Here is a 27,924-nt window from a genome sequence, read left to right on the forward strand (position 1 = left end):
TCCTTTAAGTGTCATAAACACATACCAGAAACAAATGTGATCAACCTAGAAATGCTCAAGAGCTCTCCGTCAGCTTTAAATGCAGTTCTGTTAGTTAATTCACAGGTCAATGTCTGGGACAACCCCAAGGACTACTTGAGTAATTAATAAATTTATATGAAAACATATTGAAAACAAAGGTATCTATCTGTTAGTGTCAAATATATAAAAGACACACTTTGAGGCAATGGTTGCTATATAGTAATGCAGTTTTAAGCTACTAGCAATGCATCTAAAATAAAAGTATAAGAAGGATATGAAGGAACAACATTATAAGTTATATGATAAGCCTCCTGCATAAAATTTTTAAGAAAGTGATAAACAGTTATGGCTTTACTGCTTTGCTATACAGATCACTCCCCAAAATGTAGACATAACCTCAACTGGAATATGGGGTCTCTGCATGCCTTTTTTAGTTAAGTTATATTATTAAAAATCAATACAGCACAACAGTCTACACAAGCATACCTCCGAGATATTGTGGGTCAGGTGCCAGACCACAGCAATAAAGCTAATATTGCAACAAAACGAGTCACACAAATTTTTTGGTTTCCCAGCGCAAAAAGTTATGTTTACACCATGCTGTAGTATATTAAGTATGCAATAAACAGCAGTATTTCTTTAAAAAACATAATATATATACATTAATTTTAAAATACTTTTTTGCTAAAAAAATGCCAAAACAATATAATAGTAACAGCAAAGATTAGTGATCACAGATCACCATAACAAACATACAAAGTTTGAAATATTGCTAGAATTACCAAAATGTGATAAGAGACACAGAGTGAGCAAATGCTGTTGGGAAAATGGCGCTGATAGACTTGTTTGACACAGAGTTGGCGCAAACCTTCAATTTGTAAACAATTCAATATCTGTGAAGCACAATAAAGCGAAATGCAATAAAACAGGTATACCTGTATTATTCTTAAGAAAGCACATAAAATAAGAGAAGAACCTGGAACTAAATTAAAAGTTTACCACCATTCACACCAATATGTTATATATTTGTAAACTAAACTTGTCACCAATAAAGATGTACCACATAGCATGTGCATGTGTGAAAGAGAATGTGGATTCAGAAATAAATATACATATATAGTAAATGAAAACTCTAAGGCGTTCCCAAGGATCTAAATGGCCTATACTCAAATATAGTAAAGTCATATCATAAGGGAGGGGACTAAGTTTTAACACCAGAGCCTAAGGTTCTGCTTATAGTCAAACTTAACACTGAAAAATCATTTAAATCATCTGTAGGGTGCAAGTTATATTGCTCTGTGTATTCAAACCTAACAATAAATATTTGAGAGCGAACAAGTGAACTAGGCTAAAAAAGGGAAGTAAGCAAAGAAAAGTCCACCTACAGATATCTGGGTATTCAAACCATCTGTTCTTTAAGGAACTAGCAAATCTTCAGCAATGAATCTTTACCATGTAGGTGATGAAGTATAAACTTGTAAATCTTCCAACAGGGCTTGTTCTGCTGTTTTAATATAAAAGTTGTATAACTTTAATACATTAATAGATGCATTTGTCACTGTTAAAAGATTAAACAAGGTGGGACTTCCCTGGTGGCACAGTGGTTAAGAATCTGCCTGCCAATGCAGGGGACACAGGTTCAATCCCTGGTCCAGGAAGATCCCACATGCCAAGGAGCAACAAAGCCTGTGTGCCTCAACTACTGAGCCTGCGCTCTAGAGCCCATGAGCCCGCGTGCCACAACTACTGAAGCTGCGTGCCCAGAGCCTGTGCTCCACAACAAGAGAAGCCACCACAATGAGAAGCCCGCGCACTGCAATGAAGAGTAGCCCCTGCTCGCCGCAACTAAAGAAACCCCACGTGCAGCAACAAAGACCCAACGCAGCCAAAAATAAATAAATTAATTAATTTTAAAAAAAAATTGGCTAAAAAAAAAGATTAAACAAGGTAATGTATGCAAAACTACTAGACACAGGGACTGACAAAGAGCAGATACTCCATAAAAATGCTGGGTTTTAATCTAAGTCTTATTTCATTCGATGCACGAACACACTGCTCTGTGAAATCTTGTAGAGAAGAACATGGTAGCTGCATTTCTTGCCAAGCCAGTTGGGGCCCCCAGGAACAGCTGTCACTTGCATACTTTAGGCATGGAGGAGACCTTACACTTGCACTGGCTTCTAAGTGAGCACAAGATGAATCCACTGCACACGGGAAGCATTTCTTTATGCCTGGGTCGCATCTCAGTAGATTGGCTCCCTGTGGAATGGGCTTTCCCTTTCCAAAGCTGTAACACAGCACATGAGGCTCAAACCACAGGGCTATCAAACAAGGAGAATTCATTTCTTTTCCAAAAAGGCATTCCTATCAACTCTACCAGGAAAGCACATGAACTCATGAAATCCATTTATTCTTATTTTTAATAATATATCCATCCATGAGTCCCTTTTATCAGCACTTAGTTACAATGGTATGCCACAAATATTTGGAAACTGGAATTATTTTTCCTCCCTTTTTCTTCTCTACCTCTCTTTTTTTCCTTTCTTCCTTCTTTCTTTCCCTGAAATTTCTGCCTATGGTAAAACCACAGCAAGAAAGAAAGTAAAATGGATTTTCCTAGTAGTCGACATTTCTGTGATACACTCATTTTTTTTGGTCCTCATAGGAACTCCCTCCAGGGTGCTCCTTTATGGGAATAAGGTATGCCAAATGAAATAGAGAACTGGAGGCACAATTTTACCCTTGACATATGAAGAGAGAGTATTTTTCTCCTGGATTTATGGGGTAATGAAACTCAGACACTTTTCTTCTTTTCCTTAGTTTGCACTTCCTACTTATTGCTGCACACCATCATCACCATCATCATAAATTTATAAGAGTGCCCATGGCTGTAGCCTCTCGGTAGCTCCCAAATGATCTAATCCAGACATCATTGTCTTCAGCTCCCCTTTGGCATGAGTCTATTTTCCATTCCTCTTCCTTACTGAAATCTGCTCTCGATTATTTTTCATCAGATGTTATAGCTTTCTTTTCTTTCCCTTAAGTTGAATCTCTTTTATTTCTTCCTCTCATTTCCATGCTCTCCTGGGCCCTAAGCACAGTTCCTCTACATATATAGGGGGTTACATCTCCAAATTTAGAAACTCTTGAGAACTTTACTACCAAACTGCCTTTTCCAAGGTAATTTTTAGCAATATTAACTAAAAGGAGAATTTTAGACTTCTTTGAAGCCACAGCTCCACGTTAAGGATCTCAGCTCTAACTTCTATCACCTTGCAAGATGATAACCAGAGTTACAGTACATTCTTTCAACCCAGGCCAAACTCTCTAAAGATGGGCACTCTTCAACCCCCTGATTCCAACTGGGCTTCTTTAGGAAACTGGAGGTCCACAGTTTAGAGTTAGACAGACAGGGGTTCAAATCCAGCCTCCAGCATTTAATTTGGATATAAACTTGAGTGACCATTTAACCCTTCTGAGTTTCAATTTCCTTGACTGAAAAATGAGAACACAAATATCTAACTAACGAGATTGTTGTGAGGATAAAATGAGGTAATCTTTGTAAAATATTGATACACACAATGTCTGACACATGGTAAGCATTCAAACTTGGTAGCTATTATTTTTATTCTTATGAGTTAAAATGTTGAATAGAATGGATTCCTCTTCATAGAAGATCACAAAGCTGATCTTGGAGGAGACACTAACACATTATTTAATAGGTCCCAGTCCCAAATACCAGCCAGTTCAGTGTTTTCACACTTGGGAAGTCACTAAATATTTTTTAATTGAAATTAAAAATTGAGGACAAACAGAGAATTAGGATTTGGAACCAAAAAAACAGATAACCAGTCATAAATCTGGACATATCATTTAGAGTCTCTATTCTCAGAACACATATCTCTTTTTCAAATATATTTACTACAGTTAACCCTGGAGACTGAATATTTTTATCATCAGTTGCAAAACTGTCTCCTGAAAAAGAAAACTGTGTAATTATACCTAGAACAGACTTCACATGTTAACCTTTGATTTAAGGGAAGAACAAAAAGTAGACACTCAGCAAGAGGCTGGGAAGGAGAGGGAGAGAGGAAGAGTAGGTGAGAGGGAAAAAGAAAGAGAGAGAGAGAGAGAGACAATGAGAATGAACGCAAAAGGGTTTGATGAGGATTACTGTTTGGCTTTTAGCCATCCAGTGCAGATAGGATGATCATACCATTTATGATTGCTGTCAATTCTCTCCATGGAAACAGGCTGAACAATTGGACACCCGTTACCTCTCATACAAAGAAAGTAAAATTGTCAATTCCTTACAGGAATTTTGCCTAAATGAAATACATATATTTTAAATTATTATGATTCCAGGAATAAAGCTAAATATCTAAACTCAATGAAATTATCTAACTGGGTCTGATCCAACAGAGTGAGGTTTTTACTCTGGAAGGTGAGTAAAATATTTTAGGGCATAAGAATGAAAAATTCATTGATTTACCCTGATCTGTAAAAAGAGCAGTCTGATCTACTTTTGAATCAAAACAGACCTGCTTTTAAATGCTATTTCTGCCACCTGCTTGTTGGGCAAGTTACTTATCCTTTATGTGTCTGATTTCCTTGTACCTAAAATAACTAGATAAGAAAGCATCTGCAAGCGGTGGGGACTAGGCCTGCCACTCTTTCTCTCTCTCCCTACACCCCCACGTCCCTCAAAGGAGCAAGTCCTAAGCCAACTGGCCAAATTCAAGCATACTGAGTCTTACTAATTAAGGGCAAGGTCGCTACACAACACTTACTCTAAGTTGGTAAAAGTCTGATTCCTCAAGGAAGGGTAACCATTTCCTTCTTTCTGTCCTGCCTTCTTTCCAACTTTAGGCAATAGCATCCATGAGCCAAAGTGATGTCCAGAGCACCAGGTCTTGCCTGCAACACTTTCATTCTTCCCCACTCCCTCCCACTGTCCCCCAATCAGAATTCTTAAGCATGCTGTTCATTTGAGGGGACTATTTAGGAGAAAGTGGGACAAAGTCCCACTTAAGACTCCTTCTACATCAGCCTACCTTTATCAGTGCTCTACACTGGAAGGTCTTGGGCACTGGCCCAACTAATAACAAAGTGGCACTTTGTAACCATTTCCATGTTAAGGCCTTTGCATTTGCTCTTCCCTCTCTCTGGAAAGTTCTGCATCTGTAAATCATGGATCTAAATTTACATCATTCAGGTCTCAGTTCAAACGTTATTTCTTCAGAGAGGCCTTCCCTGACCACCCTATCTAAAGTAGCATCCTCACCACCACCAAGTCACTCTGTTATATTAATCTTCTGTATTGTTAATAGTTCTCATCACATTTCATTACTTTCTTCATTTATTTGTTTGCTGCCCTTCCATCCCTCCTTCCCAAACATACCTATTAGAAGGTTGGTCCAAGAGAGCATGGACCCTGTCTGTCTTGTTTATCACTGGTTTATCCAGAGTCGGATGCCTATCAAATGGGTAGGTGCACAGTAAATTACAGCTATCATTACCCTTTCCTCTCAGGCTTGCTCCTGCCACCTCCTATGCCCAACCAAGTCCAGTGAAATCTTTTGAAAGCTCTCCTCCTCAGCTGACCCAGGATACCAGCAGGTATACTATGGGCTCTCTAAATTTTAGACTAAGTCTCTCTATCTTATAAATTTCTTTCTTCTAATCAGAATTTATATAACCTACTCTTTATTTGAATAGTATCTTATTCCATTTACCTTATTTGTACTTTTTAATAAACCCCAGCACAAAGGACACAGCTTAGTGAATGTCCCAGCAAACCTAAAAGACAGTGGCTAATGCCTTTCTTACCCAAAGAAATGGTCCTAAAGAAGTCTTTCTACATCTCTGCCCTCCAGTCCCATAATACATGCACATAGTGGAAAGCCGATATTTGCATTCCAGATATCTCCAGCAGGGAGTGAGGGGAAATGTTCTTTAAAAGGAGCAAACCTAAAACCATAAGGCTCTTGAAAGTGCTGCCAGTTAACATTTCCTCTTAAGAAAGACACAATCCCAACAGAATCAAAGATAGCTCAGTGGCATCTTAAATCAGGGATAGTTTTTAAGTTGAAGCTTAGAGAGTCTCTTGGGAATCTCTTCAATTCTCCACACACACAAAAATATGGCACAGCTTCTCAGGAGGCACAATAGAGGCTTTCTTCTAGCATTAGAACAGATAGCTAGGGACTTCCCTGGTGGCACAGTCCTCAAGAATCCCCCTGCCAATGCAGGCGACACGGGTTCAAGCCCTGGTCCGGGAAGATCCCACATGCCGTGGAGCAACTAAGCCCGTGAGCCACAACTACTGAGCCCGCGTGCGACGACTACTGAAGCCCACATGCCTAGAGCCGTGCTCTGCAGCAAAGAGAAGCCACCGCAATGAGAAACCTGCGCACCTCAAAGAAAAGTAGCCCCTGCTTGCCACAACTAGAGAAAAACCCATGCGCAGCAACGAAGACCCAACGCAGCCAAAAATAAATAAATAAATAAATTTATTAAAAAAAAAAAGAACATATAGCTATTTCTTTGGCTGTAGATCAGCTGAAATCATTGGGGTGAGTTTACTGGCCATATATATTTTCTAATGCATAACAGAATATGTCAATACTGGAATACACTCAGCACTGAGATGCTCACACTAGGAGATTCAGGAGGACAAGACTGACTCCCAGCTCCCATCTCACATTCACTAAGAAGCATATATTCATTGAGGGGAAATGTCTAGCAGAATGATCTATATTACTTAAATTGGTACCTCTTACTCTGTCTTCTTTTTTACCAATTCTGTACGGTTAAGTTGGCAAAAGTTCAACACACACAAGATGCAACTCCATTCTATTCAAGACCACTCATCTTTGTGTCATGATATCTCTGTGTTAAAGATCAAAAAGTACTAACCCTACAGAACTTTATCACATCACCTGGACCCATTTCATAAATAAAGAATGTAGACAGCACACTCAGGAAAGGTCCCTAAAGAAATATCCTTCCAAGTTTAATTTTTTTTAATTATTTTTATTTATTTATTTATTTATTTATTTATTTTTGGCTGCGTTGGGTCTTCGTTACTGCACGTGGGCTTTCTCTAGTTGCGGCGAGCAGGGGCTACCCTTCATTGTGGTGCGTGGGCTTCTCATTGCGGTGGCTTCTCTTGTTGCGAAGCACAGGCTCTAGGTGCGTGGGCTTTAGTAGTTGTGGCACGCAGGCTCAGTAGTTGTGGCTCGAGGGCTCTAGATTACAGGCTCAGTAGTTGTGGTGTACGAAATTAGTTGCTCTGCAGCATGTGGGATCTTCCCAGACCAGGGATGGAACCTGTGTCCCCTGAATTGGCAGGCAGATTCTTATCCATTGCGCCACCAGGGTAGCCCATGTTTAATTTTTAAAACAAATAAGCGGTACTTTTCTATGGCATAGTTAATCTTACAATATTTTATACATATCTTTCTTGGAACTAGGCTTAATATAAATCCTAAAAAAAAGAGTAAAACCCCACATTTCCATAAGTGTTGTGATAGTTAATTTTATATGTCAACTTGACTGTGTCACAGGATATCCAGCTATGTGGTCAAATATTATGCTGGGTGTTTCTGTGAGGGTATTTTGGATGAACTTAACATTTAAATTGATAGACTGGGTAAAGCAGATTGCTCTCTCCAATGTGGGTGGGGCTCATCCAATCAATCGAAGGTCTGAATAGAACAAAAGTCTGGCCCTCCCCTAAATAAGCGGGAATTCCTCTTGCTTGACTGACTTCCAGCTGGAACATTGGTTTTTTCCCGCCTTCGGACTCAAACCAAAACATTGGTTCTTCCTGGGTTGTGAGCCTGCTGGCCTTTGTATTGGAACTACAGTATTAGCTGTAGTGATTTTTAGGCCTTTGGACTCAGATTGGATCTATACCATTGGCTCTGCTGGGTCTCCAGCTTGCTGACTGCAGATCTTGGGACTTGTCAGCCCCCCTAATTGCATGAGACAATTCCTCTCTCTCTCTCTTTCTCTGTATATATATATATATGTGTGTGTGTGTGTGTGTGTGTGTGTGTGTGTGTGTGTGTGTGTGTGTGTGTGTGTGTGTGTGTGTGCGCGCATCCCCGATGGTTCTGCTTCTCTGGAGAAATGACTAACACAAGTGTTAGACTCAAACCCAAAGACTAATAACTTTATTTTAAATCAGTCTGGCACTTAACTGCATGTCTCTTTATAAACTATGTAAAATTTTTTCATGAGTTAACGTACGGCACTCCATCACTCACTCTAGAACACTCTAGGTGTTTAAAACTTTTTATATTATTAAAATGTAAAACATCAAGGAAAGATGTAGTAAGACTAAACTGGGACAAGTTAGTAATGCCAAATATAAGGCAATCTTGAATATAAAGAAATATTCCATTTTCTCAAAGAAAAGTCTAAAAATATTCAAAAGGAAAGATGGCCAACTTGTACATGTAAACTTTTAGGGATATAGAAAAAAATAGTTCAAACATTTACTTATACTTTTTACTTCATTAACTTAATTGGAATTTTAAAAACACATTTTATTCAAGCTCTGGCATGACTATCTTTAGCATACAGCAGCTGCCTTTCCATTCCTCCAACAGTATGTTCTAGAACACATCTGATTCTCTTGGTGTGAGACATGGCACTCCTTGAAGCATGTGTGAAGCTGTCTCTGGAAGTTGTCTCTAAAGGCACCAGTACCCATTTCTATAAGCAACTTCTTCTTTTCAGTAAAAATTCATCCTCCTACAGGTACCATTTTGATGGCCATGATATACCCATCTCTTGTATTGCTTTTTAAAGCGATTTTCAGAAGATGTGTTTAAAACAATATCCAACATTTGCCATTGTGAAGTCACAGCCCCCAGTATCATGACTAACTCTGTATTCAGTTTCTTTGCTCCTTTTTTACTGATCCCAGCAGATGACCTTCACAAGCACCCAAAAGAAACACTGAGTGAGACCATTCCAGCCCATCATGACTTCCCAAAGCAGCATTTTAAAGAACCCACATAGAAAGCAATGTCGTCTCTTCTAAGGGGTAATAAATTTGGGGGGAAGCAAATCTCACCTTTGTACTTGAGCATATGTGAGGTATTTTAGTGCACCTCTGCTTTTAAGATAAAATGCTAACTGATTTAATGACCATTTTGATACTGTGCTTCATTTCATGAGCAAGTTAGTAAACATGAACTTCCTGAAAAACAAAGAAGTACCTCTTTTTTTTTCTTTTCACGTTGTAAACACCAATATAGGCTTATTTTTCCTTTAATCTTCACCTACAATGTATTTATCTGCTCAATGTACAAATAAGCATCTATTCCCCCCCAAATCTGTTAAACATCCTCTCTTCAATGTCCTCAATAACACAGCAAAGACATCTTTATGTTTACCTATATCTGGGAGGGTTAAAGGGAATTGCTCAAGATTGCTTTTGTGCCAGGGAACTAGAGAACTAGTCATCTCCTTTGCTTCCACTTCTTCATCTCTGGAAGTTCCTGCTAGGGTCTTCCTCTTAGACTTTACTTTTGTAACTTTATGACTATCATCTCTTTTTTTTTTTTTTTGACTATCATCTCTTAATCCAAATGTGATAACAAAGTCTTCCCCTTCTTTGATAACAGAAGCCAAATTTTGATGGACAGCAAGGTGCCCAGCTTTAGATAATGGATAATGACTGGTCTAAGCCAATCATGGTAATGCCATTTTTCTTTGCTATTGATTTATGTTTATAGTAGATATGTGACCTAGCTCTAACCAATGAGGGGAAGTACACTGGGGTTTCCGTGAAAGATCTTCGCTTTGGATAAAAAGCCAGAGTTGTATGAGGAGGAAGGCTATTCTCACCTGCCTCTTCTTTCTTTTTTTGGACACTGTCATGTAAAAACTTTGTGTTTGGAGCTATGGCAGTCATCTTTTGACCATGAGGCAACAAGCCAAAAGATGAAAGATTCTGAGGATGAAAGAGACTGGGTCTTTAGTGACATCACTGAGCCACCAAATCAACCCTGGGATCCTCTACCTCCTGTGTTCTTGTAAGTACATAAATATCATTATGGATTACATTAATACTGCTTGAGTATTTTGTTACTCGTAACGGAAAGCATTCTTAACTCATACGTCACCCTAACATCAACCTCCATTTGTTATGGAGCAAAAGTAACTACATTCATTATTTTATCCCTATGGCACCCATTTAAAGTTCTGGTACTCAGTAGTGTATCTTCCACAGCTTAGAAGGATATATGTTCCCCTCTCTCCAGCACTAAGGAACTCTTCTTATAAGACTGACAGATGAATGAGCTAGAAACTGAAACCAATCCAAAAGAAATAAAAACAAGCAAGAAAAGCAAAGAATCATGTAATAAACATCCATGCTAGGGAATGTGAGGGTGTAAGCTGAAAAAGGCTTATTATTTAGGAGGAAAATGCATCACCTCTGCTTAGATGAGTGAAATTAAGTTGTAATCATGATGGTGTACCAGAGTATTTGATAAAAAGACAAAAAGACATTGTTCTCAACACTTATTTTGGCAGAGGGTATGGAGGAGGGCAGGGAAACACAGGGGAAATATTCCCCTCTACCTTCTTGAGCAGTTGTGGCTGGACTAATAATAAAACTGGCACAAAACAGATTAACAGGAGAAAAAGAAACAAATTTTAATTCATCTGCATGGAGGTCCTGTAGAAATGGGACCAAAGAAGTGGCCAAAGCAGGCAACTTTTGTACTTTTTAGACAAAGAAACAATACATTTGTGAGGAATTGACAGGACAAAGAAACTCAGGTTTTCTGTGTTCAATCACTGAAGAAACTAAACAGAGTTTGGTCTTGGAGTAGTAAATTAAAGATGTAACAAAGATTGTTTACCCAGGCTTCTCAGCCCCAAATTCCCTGTCTCTGGTGATAAGGATGTCCTTCTACCTCCAGATGCAGGGAGTGCACCTTTCACAGGGGAGATTTATTTCCTGTCTTTAGGGAGAGAGAAAAGAGGGTCAGAGTGTCTCTAGCATTGGCCATTTCTCAAGTAAATTTAATTCAAAATAATCAATATATGGGACTTTCCTGGTGGCACAGAGGTTAAGTATCCACCTACCAATGCAGGGGACACAGGTTCGAGCCCTGGTCCAGGAGGATCCCACATGCCACGGAGCAACTAAGCTCGTGTGCCACAACTACTGAGCCTGGGCTCTAGAGCCCGCGAGCCACAACTACTGAGCCCGCGTGCCACAACTACTGAAGCCTGTGCGTCTAGAGCCCATGCTCCGCGACGGGAGAGGCCACTGCAGTGAGAGGCCCGCGCACCGCAACGAAGAGTAGCCCCCACTAACCGCAACTAGAGAAAGCCCGTGCACAGCAACAAGGACCCAACACACCCAAAAATAAATAAATACATAAATATATTTTAAGAAAACACTACAAAATAATCAATATCCATTGAGGCACATTTTGAGATGGCCTACCCTGGGCCCCAACAACTGCAATGGAAAAGGTTCAGAGGTCCTCAACTGAAATGGTGATGCATTCAAGGCAGGTAAGTTTGCTTCTGAGTTGACAGAGATGGGATGAATGGTGAGATAGCTGATGTCTTCAAAATGACAAAAGGCACAGATATGGGGAAACGAGAGCTGACTAACCAGTTCCAAGAACAGCAGAATTACAACAACCCTAATGTAAGACCTCAACTCATCTCTCAGCTTCCAGTTTTCCTCAGTTTAACCCCTTCTCCATACTGCTGCCAAATATCCAAATATTGCACTTCCCTCCTCTGCCTAAAGATTTTCGATGACTGATAATTGCCTCTGATAAAAACCCAAAACCTTACCATGATCTGCAAGGCCTTTCATGATCTGCTCCTGCCTGCCTCCCTATCTTTACCTCCCCCTACACTGCTCTCTCTATGCTCCCCCTGCCATCTTCTTTCAGTGCATAGATCCTACCACACACACTCTCTAAGGCCTCAGAAAAGCACACTATCCTGAGCATCCTCTTCATTCATCTGAGGTCTCCTCATACGTGGCTTTGAAGGTTATACCCATTTTAACAGGGAGGTTATCCCTAACCACACTCCACACTAAAACCGGTGTGGTACACTTCCCATAGCACTCTCTTCTTCTCCCTTAATAATACTCCTCACACTTGTCAGTAATTGGTTAATGACTTTCTTCTCCTCTAAACTGGAAGATCCATGAAGGCAAGGTCCATGTCTGTGTCCTTTACCCAGTTTCTGGCATATAGTAAGCTTCACTGTGCATACGATGAATGGCCAGTTGTAATTTACCATTGTGCTGATACCATCTTGGGAGGGAGGGCTTTTAACAACTGAAGGACACATATGAAAAACAGACTTATGATACACTAATAATAACAGGGGGAAAAAGCTATTAAGGATGGTTTTAATGACTGGGACATATCTTTTACTCTTTTAGTTAGACATCAAGGAAAAATTAGTGTCCTTCCTAACATGCTCTGTGGTTCTGTACAACTGAGTTTAGAGCACAAGCTAAGGCGTCAGACGGCCCTGGATTTGTATCCCAGCTTTTCTACTTATCAGCTGCGTGATTTGACACAAACCTCGAATCCCTCTAAGCCTCAGTTTCCTCATCTATAAAATGGGGATAATGACAAAGCCTTTCCAATACGGGTTTGTGAGAATTAAATGAGATAATACATGGAAAACCCTTACCCTAGTGCTTACCACATGTAAGCACACAATAAATGTTAGTGGGGGTTCTTCGATGTTCTGGCCATCATCATTAGAGACAAAACATAAATTCAACTGGATTGAAACTATGTGCTTAATAAATGTTAGATAGTACTGTTATGGATGATGTCATTGTTATTTGTGGCAAAAAGTACCAGCGCTCTTCTGAGCACATGTGTTCCTTGAAGTTAGGTGGGTCCATGTCTGTTTTGGTCACTACTCTGACCCAATATCCAGCATAGTGCTTAACACATGGTACACACATGCAATAGACACTTTCTGAATGAGTAATTGAATCAAAGGTCTAAACCAATGTGATAATACAGATACTCTTGTAAGAAAATAGAAAGAAAAAGGCAGGGTTCATCAGAGGAGGAGATAGGAAAGAAGAATAGGATTTTTTTTTTTAATAATAAAAGCTTTTAAGCAATAAGATTAGAAGTTCAACTGTAATGGCACAAAATAGAGAACTCGTTGAGAATTTTGTGCTATTACATTCAAAGCAGAAGCCGATAATGAAGGCAGCAGCATTCAGAACCATCACATCTATGACCAGTTTTCAGACCCTGAAAAGTCGATTAGAACATTCCAGGAAACTACTGCAGTTTTATTCTAAAGGAAGATTCTGAACTCTGATCACATCTCTTACCCACTCGTATTGCTTTGTCTACCACAGTGTGGCCTTTCTGAAGTGAGGGCTTCTGTCCATGTTGCTCCATGACAATAAAACTTCTCAGACCCTGGAAAGTCGATTAGAACATTCCAGGAAACTGCTGCAGTTTTATTCTAAAAGAAGACTCTGAACTCTGTTCACATCTCTTACCCACTCACATTGCTTTGTCTACCAGTGTGGCCTTTCTGAAGCGAGGGCTTCTGTTCTCTCTTCCTTCTTCCTCCGTGACAATAAAACCCAAAGTACCTTCCACCCCTAAGAGGAAGAGTGTTTTAATATAACTATTACATGTGACACAAAGCTCGCCACTAATGTGAGCCGGACAAGAATAAATTATCTAAATGAGAAAGAAATAGCCATTCACTTCAAGGAAGCCCCACGTTCTTGAAACTCTGCAGCATTGAAACCATTTAGAGTTCGCTATCAAGATTCCTAGCAGTGCTCATTACCTCGGCCAGAAGTCCCTCTGGACTACTGAAGACTTATATGAAATATATATAATCATGGGCTGCAATGCCTAAGGGCAACAGGATGATTTAAAAGCACTATGATAGGGGACTTCCCTGTTGGCACAGTGGTTAAGAATCTGCCTGCCGATGCAGGGGACACAGGTTCGATCCCTGGCCTGGGAAGATTCCACATGCTGCGGAGCAACTAAGCCCGTGTGCCACAACTACTGAGCCTGCATTCTAGAGTCCATGAGCCACAGCTACTGAGCCTGAGTGCCACAACTACTGAAGCCTGCACGCCTAGAGCCCGTGCTCCACAACAAGAGAAGCCACGGCAATGAGACGCCCACACACCGCAACGAAGAGAAGCCCCCGCTTCCCGCAACTAGAGAAAGCCCGTGAGCAGCAACGAGGATCCAACGCAGCTAAAAATAAATAGATAAAATAAATAATAATTGAAAAATAAAACTAAATAAATAAATAAAAGTGCTACAATAGCCTTCACCCATATTCATCTCTTCTTGTCTATTCTTTTATGATCCAGACAAAAACTTGGAATGCAACCTATATATTGATATTTCCTGAAAAGGATTTCAGCAGCTCTTTAGGAAAGACTGTTTAAGCAGTTTTAATTTTAAGTGTAAGCCTCGAACATTTTGCTTCTATGGTACTTATGGGTTTAGTTTCTATTTCATAAAAATTAAGCCCCAGTAAGAGCAGTATTCAATTCTTGCTCTAACTAGAGTATCGAGTAGTGGTTAAGCGCACGTACTTTGGAATGGGAGAGACTTGGGTTCACCTCTGGGCTCCGCATAGACCTTTGCATGAATCAGACAAGGTATTTAACCTTTCTGAGCCTGAGTTACACCATCTGATAAATTATATTACACATGCTTGGCATGGAAGAACTTAAAAAATATTAGATGTTACTGGAATTAATGTTGTTATTGTTGCCATTGTTATTGTCATTTTCTGGTAGAAACTACTAGTAGCCACCCAGGCACACAGCTAGACCACATTTACCAACTCTGATACAGTTGGGTAGATCCAAGTGACTGAGTTCTAATCAGTGTAATATGACAGAAATGATGTACACCCCTTCCTGGATGGATTCACAGAAATATTTCAGGCTCTATCCTTAACTCTTTCTTTTTCTCAACAACTCTGAAGGCTACTTATTGAAGAAGTAAGAGCTACAAGATGTAAGGAAACTGGATCCTAGGCGAACCTTGGAGGAAAGTCACCCTCCAGAAACGTTTGTAACAGATTCTGAATGAGTTAGAAATAAACTTTTTTCTGTTGAGTTATTGATATTTGATATTGTTCATTAAGGCAATTAGCCTACCTAATTGTTTCTTAACCTGGACACTACTGATATTTTATACTATATAATTATTTGTTATGGAGGGGGCTGTCCTGTGCCTTGTAGGATACTTAGCAGCATCCCTGGTCTCTACCAACTTGATGCCAGTAGTATCTTCTCCCTTAACTGTAACAACCAAAAATGTCTCTAGACATTGTCAAGTGTCACCTAGCGGGGCAAAACTATCTTTGGTTGAAAAGCACTGGCCTACCCTGACCAAAACATCATCATTACCACTGTCATCCCAATCACCATTACTGATATTCTAGTCCCTCATGACTCCCTTATAATCACAACCCCAAAGTTCCAAATATAGGCCCAGCATATTTTTTTATGAGAAAAAATCAAATGGCACCAAAACATAAAAGAAGATAAGGGTTCAAGTGGTAAACCCAGGGTTATAAGGGACCAAAGAATAAAGTCAAAACCAAAACAAATATAATTTTTTTTCGAAAGCTTGTTTGAACATTTTGGTAACCCAGAACAAAATTATTTTTTAAAAAAAAGAAGACTAGGGATTTCCCTGGTGGTCCAGTGGTTAAGACTTCACCTTCCAATGCAGGGGGTACAGGTTTGATCCCTGGTCAGGGAGCTAAGATCCCACATGCCTCCGGGCCAAAAAACCAAAACATAAAATGAAGCAATATTGTAACAAATTCAATAAAGACTTTAAAAAGGGTCCACATCAAAAAAAAAAAAAAAGAAGAAGAAGAAGAAGAAGACTGAATACACAAGTAGATGAAGTTCAATATTTAACAAATACTTGTAGAATACCTACTATGAGATAGGCACTGTGCTGAACATACACTGGTGAATAAAACAGATATAATCCCTGCTGTCACTGAGATGAAAGGTAAATAAAAATATGGTAAATTTTTCTAACAGTTTAAACACAGTCATTAATTGACCACTGTGACAGGCAGAATTCTAAAGATGTCCCTGCAAGATTCCTGCCCCTAGTCATTCAATCAAACTTTAATCTAGGTGCTTCTGTGAATGGATTTTTCAGATGCAATTAAGGTTACTAGTCATATGACTTTGACATTGGGAAATTATCCTGGATTATCTGAGTTTGTCCAATGTAGTCACATGAGGCCTTAAAAGCGTTAAGTGCAAAGTGGAAAACAGTCAGAGAGAAGTGACAGAAGCAGATGCAGAAGTGATGCAGCAGATGGGGAGTCAGAGAGATTCCAAGTATGGGAAAGATTAGATGTGCCATTAATGGTTCTGAGATGTAAGGGCTAAAGGTGATGATTGGAGAGGGGCTTGTAGGAACTAAGGGTGGTCCCCAGCTAACAGCCAGCAAGGCCACAAGGACCTCAGTCCTACAACCACAGGAACTGAATTCTGTCAACAATCTGAATGTACTTGAAAGTGATTCTTCCCTAGAGCCTCCAGAAAGGAATGTGGTACAGCTGACACCTTGATTTTAGCCCTGTGCCCCTGTGTTGGGCTTCTTACCTACAGAAACTGTGAGATAATGACTGTATGTTGTTTTAAGCCACTAAATTCATGAAATTTGTTATGCCTCAGTAAAAAACTAATCAACCATTGTGCCTTAAATATTTTAGAAGAGAGTGGGTCAAATAAAATAGATATTAAAATATGCCTTATCCTTCATCAATCTCAAGTTTGCTAAGTACTTGACAGGTGCTCATTTGTGGAATAAAAGAATTCATTCATATTTTCATTCATTTGTTTAATAATATGTATTGAGTACCTCTTCTCTGATGGTCCCTGGAAGAGGTGCTGAGGATACAGTAGTGAAAAAGATATTGTCTTTTACTTCTAATTGTTCATAATGGAAGTGGAGGATGGAAACATGTACACCCAACAATAATGCAGAGAATGTATAACTCAACCTTAATATAAATATGAAAAAAAGTATGAACAAAATACAAGGGAGCATGGAATAAAAATCACAGCTAACATCTATCAAGTACTTGTCTCATTCATATTTACAACAAGGCTATGAGGTAGAACCTGACCCTTCCCATTTTGCAGATGAGGAAGCTGAGGCACGAGCAGGTGAAGAAACCAGCCCAAAATCATAGTCAGTAAGTGGCGAAGCTGGGATTTTAACACAGGTAGTCTAACTCCAGAGCCTATGCTTTTATACACTTCATTGTGTGCTCTCTCAATGCAGAAGAGTGGGCACACTCATGAGAAGGGCTGAGATTTGGAATGGGTACCTTTATCAAGGAGAGAAGAAGGGGTGAGCAGAAAGAAACAGCATCAGTAAAGACAGAGATTCAGGAAGAAGGTGCATGGTGTGGCATATCCAGGGAACAAAGGAGCAACCTGTATCAGGATGAAGGAGAGCTGATGGCAGATGAAGTTGAAGCGTAAGTTGTCCTGACTTGACAGTCTTAGACCAATTAGTTGTTCAATTTCATTCTGAAGCTTTCAAAAGGACCTATTAAAGAGCATGATAAGGCAAATAATTTCCATCAAATTGTGTATGATTTTTAACATCGTTATTAGTGGATACCATCAGGCATCCAACATATAGCCCTCAAGTGTAATAATATTTATCCATACAACTTGGAAAAACCTTTGAAAACATAGTGAAACCCTAAATGACTCTTTTGAGTTCAAGGAAACTGGGATAAAGTACAGATGCATGTAAGAATCCAGCTCTGTCTTCCATCTAGAAAGCTCTTCGTGTCTAAATCCACAAAGATACTGCTCAGCTTCTGAATCATCTGAGTTCGTTCACAAAAAAATAGGTGGAAAATCTACATATTGGCATTGAGAACATTTCTCGATAGAAACAGACCAACTGTTCAAATCAGTACCACCCGAAATAAATAAATACAGCATATAGAAGCAAAGGCATTTGTGGATCAAAACCCTCAAAAATCCTTCCATTTTTTGCCTGATGTAGAGTCATCATGAGCATTTGGCATTCTAGCTTGTTCTGTTTAATACAGTAGCCACTAATCATATGTGACTGTTTAAATTTTAAAAGGTAAAATTAAATAAAATTCCATCCTCAGTCTCATTAGCTGCATTTCAAGTGCTCAATAGCTATATGAGGCTATGGTCAGCATACATATAAAACATTTACATCACTGTAGAAATTCCCATTGGAAAAAAATAAGGTACTTATTTAGATAAAAGCAGTGATTTGTTAGGCACACCTAATATGACTTAGTTTATTTTAAATTCATATAATTAAATTCACCTATTGCGAGGTCTTACGAGGTTCTGAATTTTTGTTTTAATCATTCATATGTATTTCATTCCTCTAAGTATGGAGAGATTCTATAACAAGAGACTCTCTATGGAGACAAGACAAAGCATTTATTAGGCATCAGCTGTTTCAAGCTCTGTACTGTGTTCACATCTTTTATGTCACTTAAGTCTCATAACTCCCTGGAAGATGGCATGGTTGTCGCCATTATAAGGATGAGAAGGTTGAGGCCAAGAGAAGGCACCACATCTTTTCACTTACAAAACCTAAGAAATACTTATTTCTTCCCAACTAGCTCCACTGCTCCTAGGAGGAATACAGTACATAGACTGAACAGTTAATTTTCCATAAATGAGGTTTACTTAGAGGGAAATCAGAGTTCTCTTTCATGCAGTTGAAGATTTTTTTTTAATTATCAAAATCATCCTGTTCTGGCAGTGGCTAAGAAGTGACTCAGGGAAGTACAAGGCAAGGAGGAGAGAGGAAGTCTGTGCAGCTGGAAACACTGAGTCAGATACTTATGTCATCAGTCCCCAAAGGCTCCATACCTCTGCCACAAATATACCCAAAGTTACTTTTTTATGACTTCTCCTCTCCAGTCTCTGGAAGGAATGTGCTTGATATTTATTTTTAATCTGCTTCTCCCCCAAAAATGTGGAGGGGGTGATATCTAGCCTATAAGATGGTCCCCAATGATTTCTGCCTTCACATAGTCATCTTTGATACGGAATAGGGCTGACCTGTGTAACTAAAAGGATATTGCAAAATTGATGATGTGCTACTTCTGAGGCTAGGTGATGAGACATTAAAGGTTTCACCTTGTTCTACCTCTGGAGGAAGCCAGTCACCACATGATGAAGATATTCAAGCAGCCTGTGGAGAGGCCCCCATGGAGAGGAACTGAGGCCTCCCACCAACAACCACCACCAACCTGCCAAGCATGTGAGTAAGACAACTTGGAAGCGCATCCTCCAGACCCAGTGAAGCCTTCAGATGACTGTCAAACCAGCCAACATATGAAACCTAGAAACAAAATGACCCAGCTAAGCCTGTCCCAAATTCTTGACCCACAGAAATAGAATGGAATAATATATGTTTACTGCAGTTTTAAACCATGCCATTTCAGCATAATTTGTTAGGCAGCAATAGATCACTGACACAGAGGGTTTCTCAAGCTTTATCTAGTAGCAACCCTGCAGATGGAACATCTCACGTGCTGCTTTATACATCTAGCTCTTTCTCCATAATTATGTCTCGTCTTAGCACCCAGGCTGCAGACAAGTACCAAGTCTTATACTTTGTTGTGTTCTCTCTTCTCATGCCTGTTGATTAATTGGGTTCCAGTGATTTTCCTCCTTCCCCTTTGACTTCTGACAGCATTTTCCTCAACTCTTAGGTCCTTTCTCTTCAGATTTTCTTCCCCTTTTTTTTTCTTCTTAGCTGATCAAAAGCCAGAAAAATCAAAGTGTTCTATCGCAAAGTGTTCATGGCCCTCAGCAACAGGAGCCCACAGTACTCTCTTCAATGACCAGAGAATGATTATACAGACTCTCAATTAATTTGACATTAACTCCTCCTCCCATTAGGAAGCTGCTATACATGGTGAAATAAATGAAATAAAATTAACAAACTTGCTTATCATCTATTTCCTGTCATTTGAACACTTGCTTCACCCATAAACTATATTCGTTCCACACTTACTGGACATGCAAAGCACTATGGGTGATGCTAAAACTATACATTGTCTATTTTCAAGGAACTTATAATTATTTTCAAGGAACTTATAATCAAATACAGGAGACTTGTCATAAAGATAAAAATATTTATTCATATTCACTAGTACATTTACACATCAAAGAGAGTGAAAGCTAAGGGCCAGATGAATGGTATACTCAAGTGTTAACAGATCTTCAAAGGAAGAGGTTACTGCTGTGAGCTGAATTTATGGAGGAAAAAAGCCTTAAGAAAGTTTAACTGTGGTAAAGATTATTATAGATTCTACCAATTTCATCCAGTTCTCCTTCGGCCCTGGGCATAGACATGCCTGCACATCTCAGTCTCTTGTGGTTGGCAGGGCCACGTGACCAGCTCTACCCAATGGGGTGTGAGAAAAAGTAACATACTTCATTTCAGGGTTAAGTCAGGGAAAAACCCATTTTTTTTTATTATTATTATTATTTTTTAATCATGGCCACACAGCTTGCGGGATTTCAGTTCCCTGACCAGGGATTGAACCCTGACCACAGCAGTGAAAGCGCCGAATCCTAATCACTAGACCACCAGGGAACTCCCAAAAATCCATGTTTAATTCTCCAGTTTCTCTTCCCTAAGAAGGTCACATATTCTAGCCAGGGCACCACAGGATGGCGGTAGCTCTATCAGCTTGGGTACCTGAGTGACTACAAATAGCAGAAGCCCCCGACTACCTGTGTTGGACATGTACCTTGAACAGGAGATAAGAGATAAGCCTGCCTTCATGTTATGCCACTGGGATTTGGGGATGAATTTGTTACTGCAGCATAACCTAGCCTGTCCTCACTAAAACAGAAAGATTCCAAAAGGCGGAGAAATGAAGTAAATGGTACAGGTAATTTATAAGTCATGTGTTACATGACCTTTCTCAATGACAAATCTATGCGCATACCAGGACATAGCTTGTTATGATATATCTTAATAGAATCAAAGGTTTTTTTTTTTTTTTAATTTTATTTATTTATTTATTTATTTATTTATGGCTGTGTTGGGTCTTCGTTTCTGTGTGAGGGCTTTCTCCAGTTGCGGCAAGTGGGGGCCACTCTTCATCGCGGTGCGCAGGCCTCTCACCACCGCGGCCCCTCCCGTTGCGGAGCACAGGCTCCAGACGCGCAGGCTCAGTAATTGTGGCTCACGGGCCTAGTCCGCTCCGCGGCATGCGGGATCTTCCCAGACCAGGGCTCGAACCCGTGTCCCCTGCATTGGCAGGCAGACTCTCAACCACTGCGCCACCAGGGAAGCCCGAATCAAAGGTTTTTAAATAACAACATGAAGAGGTGGGAAAGGCAGCAGGAGAATGAGCTACTGCCCTTGGGTGATCACTACAGATCTCAGAGTAACAGGATTATGGACGCCTTGGCCAAGAGCATTCCTCTCTCTTTGCTTTCTTTTCCTTTGAGATTACAAGCCATATATTTCCATTTGGAAAACAGTATTTCATAACCTCTAAACCCAACATGAGTCTTGTGAAACCCTAGTCGACAGCTGAATGGCCAAAAATAAAGACTTGGAATTCCTTCAAAGCTATCCCATTTTACACAGCAATGCTTTCTTTCTCTACCAAGAAAGTGTTCCGGCGTGATGGATTCCCCCTCTCGCTGTATATTACACTTACTGCTCTATGCCTGTCACTCCCTATTCTCTTCCTAGTTGCTTGTGCCTTATTAAATTCAACACTTTAAAACAACCAATAAGAAGCAGAGAGCCTCAAGAAGCCCTTTCTCTTACAACCAGAGTTCCCTTTTTTCTAGAAATAAATGACATTTTCCAATCAATCCGTGGGTGGGATTCACTGACAATTTATTTTCTTTGTAACGTTTCTCAATGAGTAGCAAATGGTCTTTGATGAGGATATGGTGATAAATTTTAGCTAAACTTTTTCATACAGACATTATCTCCCATGTTACCTCCTCAAATCAAACCTCTTTGAAATTGATTTGCAAATAGAATTTGAGAGTCTAAAGACACAATCAAATAGTCATTCCTGACTATTATTCTCAAAGCAAAGCTGCAGGCCAAGTCATTTCAGGATATGCAATACAACATCAAGTAGAAATTCAAAGGCCCATCTCAGTCTCGAATGTCTTTGAATATTTGTGTGTTTTGGGGCAGGCAGGGGAGCAAAGGAGGAGAAGAGAAACTTAATTTAATTATGCACATTTTAGAGTGTCTCAGTCTTTGGCCTTTAAACATTGTACTAAAGTCCGGTTTTTGTCATTTTGAAGGGATTTCCCAAGTTAACCAATTCCCATGGAACTGACTTCAGATTGGTCCCTTATCTAAGGAAAGGTTCTGACAACTCAACAGGAAGGACTTGCAAAGTTTTACCAGAGATTAAAAAATACCCCTAAAACACCAAATTTGAAGAAAATACCTATTTCACCTAAATCCTATACGACCATGTGTAATATCGATTCTTCTGATTTTTGAGGAATATTATTCTTGTACCATTGGTTTGCAGTGGGAATGTATTACTAAGTCTTTTTGGTTCTAAGTAACAGAAACTAGGATAAAATGGAAGGAAAGAGATTATCAGGAGGACTCAAGAGTATCCCAGAGGCAGAGATGCAGCCAGTTCCCCTAATGCCAGAGAACAGAAGGTAGGCAGGAACCTAGGAAATACAGTCGGCTCCTTTCTCTACTACTCAATCCTCAAAGAGAAATATGGCCACCCATAGATCTCAGGTTTACCTGTCACAGTTCCAGCCACACACAGAAAATGACTGCCTATCTATGCATCTCAAATTCCAGGAAGAGAGACTTTGGCGGTCCAAGCTTGGATTAAATATCCATCTCTAACTGAAATAATTTTTGCCAGGGAACCATGTGGTGAGCAAAGATGATTGCTAAGGCTCAACTGAGCACTCTTACAGAGAAGGAAGAGAGTTCTCTGAATAGAAGAGATGGTCTGAAGACTCCACAGCCACCCCAGAAGTGCCAGTATAGATAAATGGGAGCCAGAGTTTAAGCAAAGGCTACTGTTACTACAAGTTGTCCCATCTCTTTTCTCCTATTACAGGAGTTGATACAACTTCAAATACTCATATCTGACACCAACAAAGAGGAACCGTCCTTTCTTGATATCTTTTCCAAAGGTCCCAAGGGGCTCCGATTACCTTACCCTACTATTCAGCATGGGTTCCGACAAAAAAAGAAATGAAGCAACTTTGATTTTACTCTTTATATTTGCCAGTTCTTCTGGCAAGACCACTGAAGGGTAGCAGAACATGCCACCTCAAAATGTGCCACTTTGGTATATTGACTATTTTGAGCTGTAGGCACTTGAAAAACAGCAAGTGCAGGGAGAGACTTTCTCTGAACTCCCCTTACCTGCCTAAAGACAAATCCCCCTAAAGAAACTCAATTGTCATAAATTCCCTCTGCGGCAGTTTCATCAACCAGGGAAGACTGACTTGCCACAGGTGAGGAGACGAAAAGTCGACACCACAGCCAGACAAACTTTGTCACAAATGATCATACCTCTATCAACTCTTCTAAGGGCCCATTCATCTTTCCTAAAAATCATTTATTCTCCCCAAGAGGTCTACATCTCTGCCCTCCATCCTCTCCCTATTAAGATGGTATTTAAGTCTGAATTTTAGGCTGCCTCGGGAGTCACTCAATTTTCCCTGGGTATCTCCCATGTAAATATGAGGTATACATGTTAATAAACTTCTGTTTGTTTTTCTCTTGTGTCAATTTGTCTTTTATTACAAGCATCTCGGCTAAGAACTCAGTAAGGTAGAAGGAAAATTATTTTTCCACTCCTACACCATCCTCATTGTGAGACTCTGGTATCAGGCTATCTAAAGCCTGACAGTCCTGTCATATGAACATATAGCCGCATCACTCAACTCCTTTTGCTCTCTTCTCATACAAAACAGGCCATTTTCTGATGCTCTGGCTCCCCACATTGCTCAGGCCTTCACAGAGGACAGAATGAACTGGTTGTACTGACCCAATATTCTGTGCAGTGAGTCAACTGCTCATTGTAAATCACAATGGGGCACTCTGGGCTAGTATTCTGTCGCACAAGCTTGGGTAATGTGAATACATCTTGAAAAGAAGAATCTTCCACGGGTTAGACCGTGGACCATAGTAAATGAGTGCCCCCCAAGAGAGCTGCCAGAGGTAGAGTCACTTAGCCTGTTCTCATGGGGATGCCTTGGACAGTGTCAACATGGCCCCATTGGAGTATTTTCTTATTAATTTATACGTGTGTTAGCTTACTGTCATATACAGTTGTTCTTGGGTATCCTTGGGAGATTGGTTTTGCAATCCCCCACAAATACCAAAATCCACAGGTGCTCAAGTCCCTTATACAAAATGGTGGAGTATTTGCATATAACCTATGCACATCCTCTTGTATACTTTAAATTATCTCTAGATTACTTATAAAACCTAATACAATGTAAATGCTATGTAAATAGTTGCAAATACAATGTAAACGATGCCAATACAACAAATTCAAGTTCTGCTTTTTGGAACTTTCTGGAATTTTTTTCCAGTATTTTTGATCCACAATTACTTGAATTTGCAAATGCGGAATCCATGAATAGGAAAAACCAACTGTAATTTTCTAAAAAGATAACACAACAGTAACATTAATAATATGGTTTTTAAAAGAAATAAAATCCCTTGTAAACCTGTTTACATTTTCCATTTGTGATTCTTGTCTTCCTGTCCTTATTCACATACCTGCATATTCTTGCATATCTGAGAATCTTGCGTACCTTCCATTTTGTATTTTCTTTCTTCACATTGTATCAGAACTATTTTAATAAATTGTATCAGAACCATTTTTGCATATTTTTATCATTGGCTTCACAATGAAATTATAGATAGCATTATGATGCCACTATAATGAATATTCTGTTCCACTTCTGTTACATTACTACATTAGGAAACTCCCCTAGAGTTCTTATCTCAGAGGATCATCTCTTTTGATCAGACTCAAAATTCTGTCAAACTGTTCAGCAAAAGGAATTCACCTGCCCATAATGTCACCAGTAGTCTAAACAGCTGTTTCACCACAATGTTCTCAGCACTACTAAATCTTACCATTTTTTGAAATAGTGAATATTTTAGATCACAATGAAACTTTCAAAATGCCATCCTGTTTTGAAAGGGCTCTATATAAATTAGGAAGGTGTCCAGGAACAGTTACACATTTAACGTGTAATTCAGGACTCTAAATATCCTACTGTGTTTTTTAAAAGGATTATGCTGAGGCAAATACAAGTGGGGTTGAAAAGATTAGAGAAAATCTCTTTTGCAGTATAAGCAGGCGAACACATTTTACAAAATCATGCTGAAAGGGACTGTACGTTCTACCTGCTGTGTGTCCCTAAGGGTCACACACTCCTGAAAGGGGCTTTAATTTGCCATAACTGCCTGCTTTGTTTTGTTTGTTGTATGAATTCCCTGCTATAAGGAAATGCTTTCAGTTGTTTCTCTATCTCATGAGCACCTGTTGTAAAAAATATTTGTAGGCAGTAAATAACTTGACACATATGAAAAACTTGCAGCAGGAAGGTAGGAAGCTGATTTTCTAACATTAATTCTCCACTTCAGGGGTCTATAAAACTGTAACTCAGTGTAATACCACTTCACTTTGACTCCAATAAATACATACTTTCTGGGCAACACCTTGGGGAAAGGGCAATCAAATATTTTACATCAGTGGAATATCTTTCTCCCTTTGCCCTCCTAGTTTCTTTCCTTCTCTACTTTTGCCTTTAATTCTTCTACTTAGAAAAATTCTCAAGGAGCAAAAACATGTCCCTCTCTGCATTTTTATAAGCTGGTCAGTTTTGCTTCCAGGTTTCTGAGGTTTTTGAACTCAGAAAATTACACCTCAAACATAATCCCATGTTATTCTCAAAAATCGTTTTCCACAGTCATTAGCCCATAATGCCAATTTTCCTTTTGAAAACATAACAAAAAATTATGATCATTTTTGGAGACAAACCCTCACTCAGAATGATTCAAAGAGAATACAAATTTAATGACCACCCTGAGAGCCCAAGTAATACATCCCAGGAAATAATAATAAAAGTTATGGTGGCCTTAAAAATGTTTAACTCCTTTCAAGAATCTCTACGTTATAGGGTAGTAATATAATCAAGGACTGGCAACAACTCACAAAAGTCCAGAAGAGTTTTTCCTTTGAGTTTGTAGGCAAAGATGCTTAAATTGTTCCCCTTCGAAAAATAAAGATTATTTATTATTTATCTTCCTGCGCATCAGACACTCCTGCAACATGCCTGTAACTCTTGTGTTCTCAGGTTTGAGCTTCAAAGTCTCCAAATGCATGAGAAACTAGTAGAGTAGCAAGCCAACAAACTTGGGGTTTTTTGTTTGTGTGGTTGTTTGTTGTTTGGTTTCATTTTGGAGGGAGAGAACAAGTGGGGGAGGGGTGGGAGAGAGAGAGAGAAAAACACACCCCAACAGCTTCATAAAGAAATCCGCAGGACAGAACTGAAGTAGGTAAACCAGAACACACAAGGATACAATTTTTCCCTCTAGATGATTATACTAGTAGGAAGAAAGATTTGAAACCATTGAATGTTTTTTCTGATAACCACCTATGGCTTTCTCCAAAGAGACACATGTAAAATTGGGCAGGTTGTTTTCTGTTCTGTCAGGAAAATATTTAGTAACAGCCTTGTAAAAGTAAGTACTCACAGCTGCCCCAGGGAGCTGTGGATTTGCTTTCTAGTCTTGTGTCTTTCAACAAGTTCCTCTGTTGCTTTGTGTGTTCTCCCACAAAGGCCCTGCCTTCTTCTACAGAGGGATTTACCATTCTCTCTGCATGAATGCTGTCCAAGCTGGCTCTCTATCTGATGGTCCTGGCATATGCAGGTTCCTAACAGTGACCCACAGGATGGGAATGGTGAAATTCATAATGACTGACTCCATAAGGATGTGGTAAAGCTTGATTGGCTAGTAGCTTTAAAGTCCTTTCAAGGTAAAAGCACTACTTAAAATGCTCTGTATTCATTGTATAATTTGCTAACAGAAAGAAATGTTACCTGGTTAATGAGTGCTTCCCATTTCATAAAGTATTTGTCACTGGCAAATCCCTTTTCAAAATTTAGATAAACTTCTATGATGCATAAAAAATGATGCATAAGAAACAGAAAGCTAAGCAGCAGAGCTTGCTGCTACGGAATTTTAAAGTGTGGCAGGTGCCGTTTGTCACCCCAAGCAAGTGTCTGCAATAAAAACCTGATATCTCAGTTTATTTACATGGTATGTGTTAAACATTGTCCCCACTTCCCAGCTATGCCAGATCAAAAACTCACAAATATTTTTTTAAGATAGGACATTACTGAACAATATTATTGAGCACATCTCCACTTAATAGCTCTGTAACCTTGAGCGTATTATTGAACTTTTCTGAGTCATTTCCTCATCTATATAAAAAGGCTAATGATTATACCTACCTTGTAGAATTGTGGTGAGGCTTTAAAAAGAGTTAAGTAAAACAAAGGCTGGTATTTATTAAACTCTAAATAAATGTTTGTTGCCAGAAGCAGCAGAAACATCATCTTGCAATAATACCAGCTCTCCTTTAAGTAAACACTTCGGAAAAGGCTCGGCATCCTTGGTCTAAAGATTTTCTTAGTCTATAGATTCTCCTGGACTGGTGACCAAATCCTTGATTAGTTTTAAGGGCTCTTTGAACCTTCTGAGACTGAATGTGGAATAGTATGACTGTGAGGTTAAATACATTTTTTCTAGGAAA

At 39.4% G+C, this 27,924-nt stretch overlaps 1 protein-coding gene across 10 annotated transcripts in view; it reads right to left on the reverse strand.

Annotated features, from left to right (window-relative positions):
• FHIT (fragile histidine triad diadenosine triphosphatase) overlaps positions 1–27,924 on the reverse strand; it is a 1,509,753-nt gene that overhangs the window by 1,118,223 nt on the left and 363,606 nt on the right. Inside the window, exon 4 of one of the 10 annotated variants that reach the window (XM_036870233.1) lies at positions 5,423–5,497. The exons of the other annotated variants lie outside the window; for them this stretch is intronic. The gene's annotated coding sequence lies outside the window, so the exon portion shown is untranslated. The remainder of the gene's footprint in view (positions 1–5,422; positions 5,498–27,924) is intronic. 10 annotated transcript variants of the gene reach the window in all.

Source organism: Balaenoptera musculus, chromosome 11, assembly GCF_009873245.2.
Source record: "Balaenoptera musculus isolate JJ_BM4_2016_0621 chromosome 11, mBalMus1.pri.v3, whole genome shotgun sequence".
In the NCBI taxonomy this organism is placed as follows: Eukaryota; Metazoa; Chordata; class Mammalia; order Artiodactyla; family Balaenopteridae; genus Balaenoptera; species Balaenoptera musculus.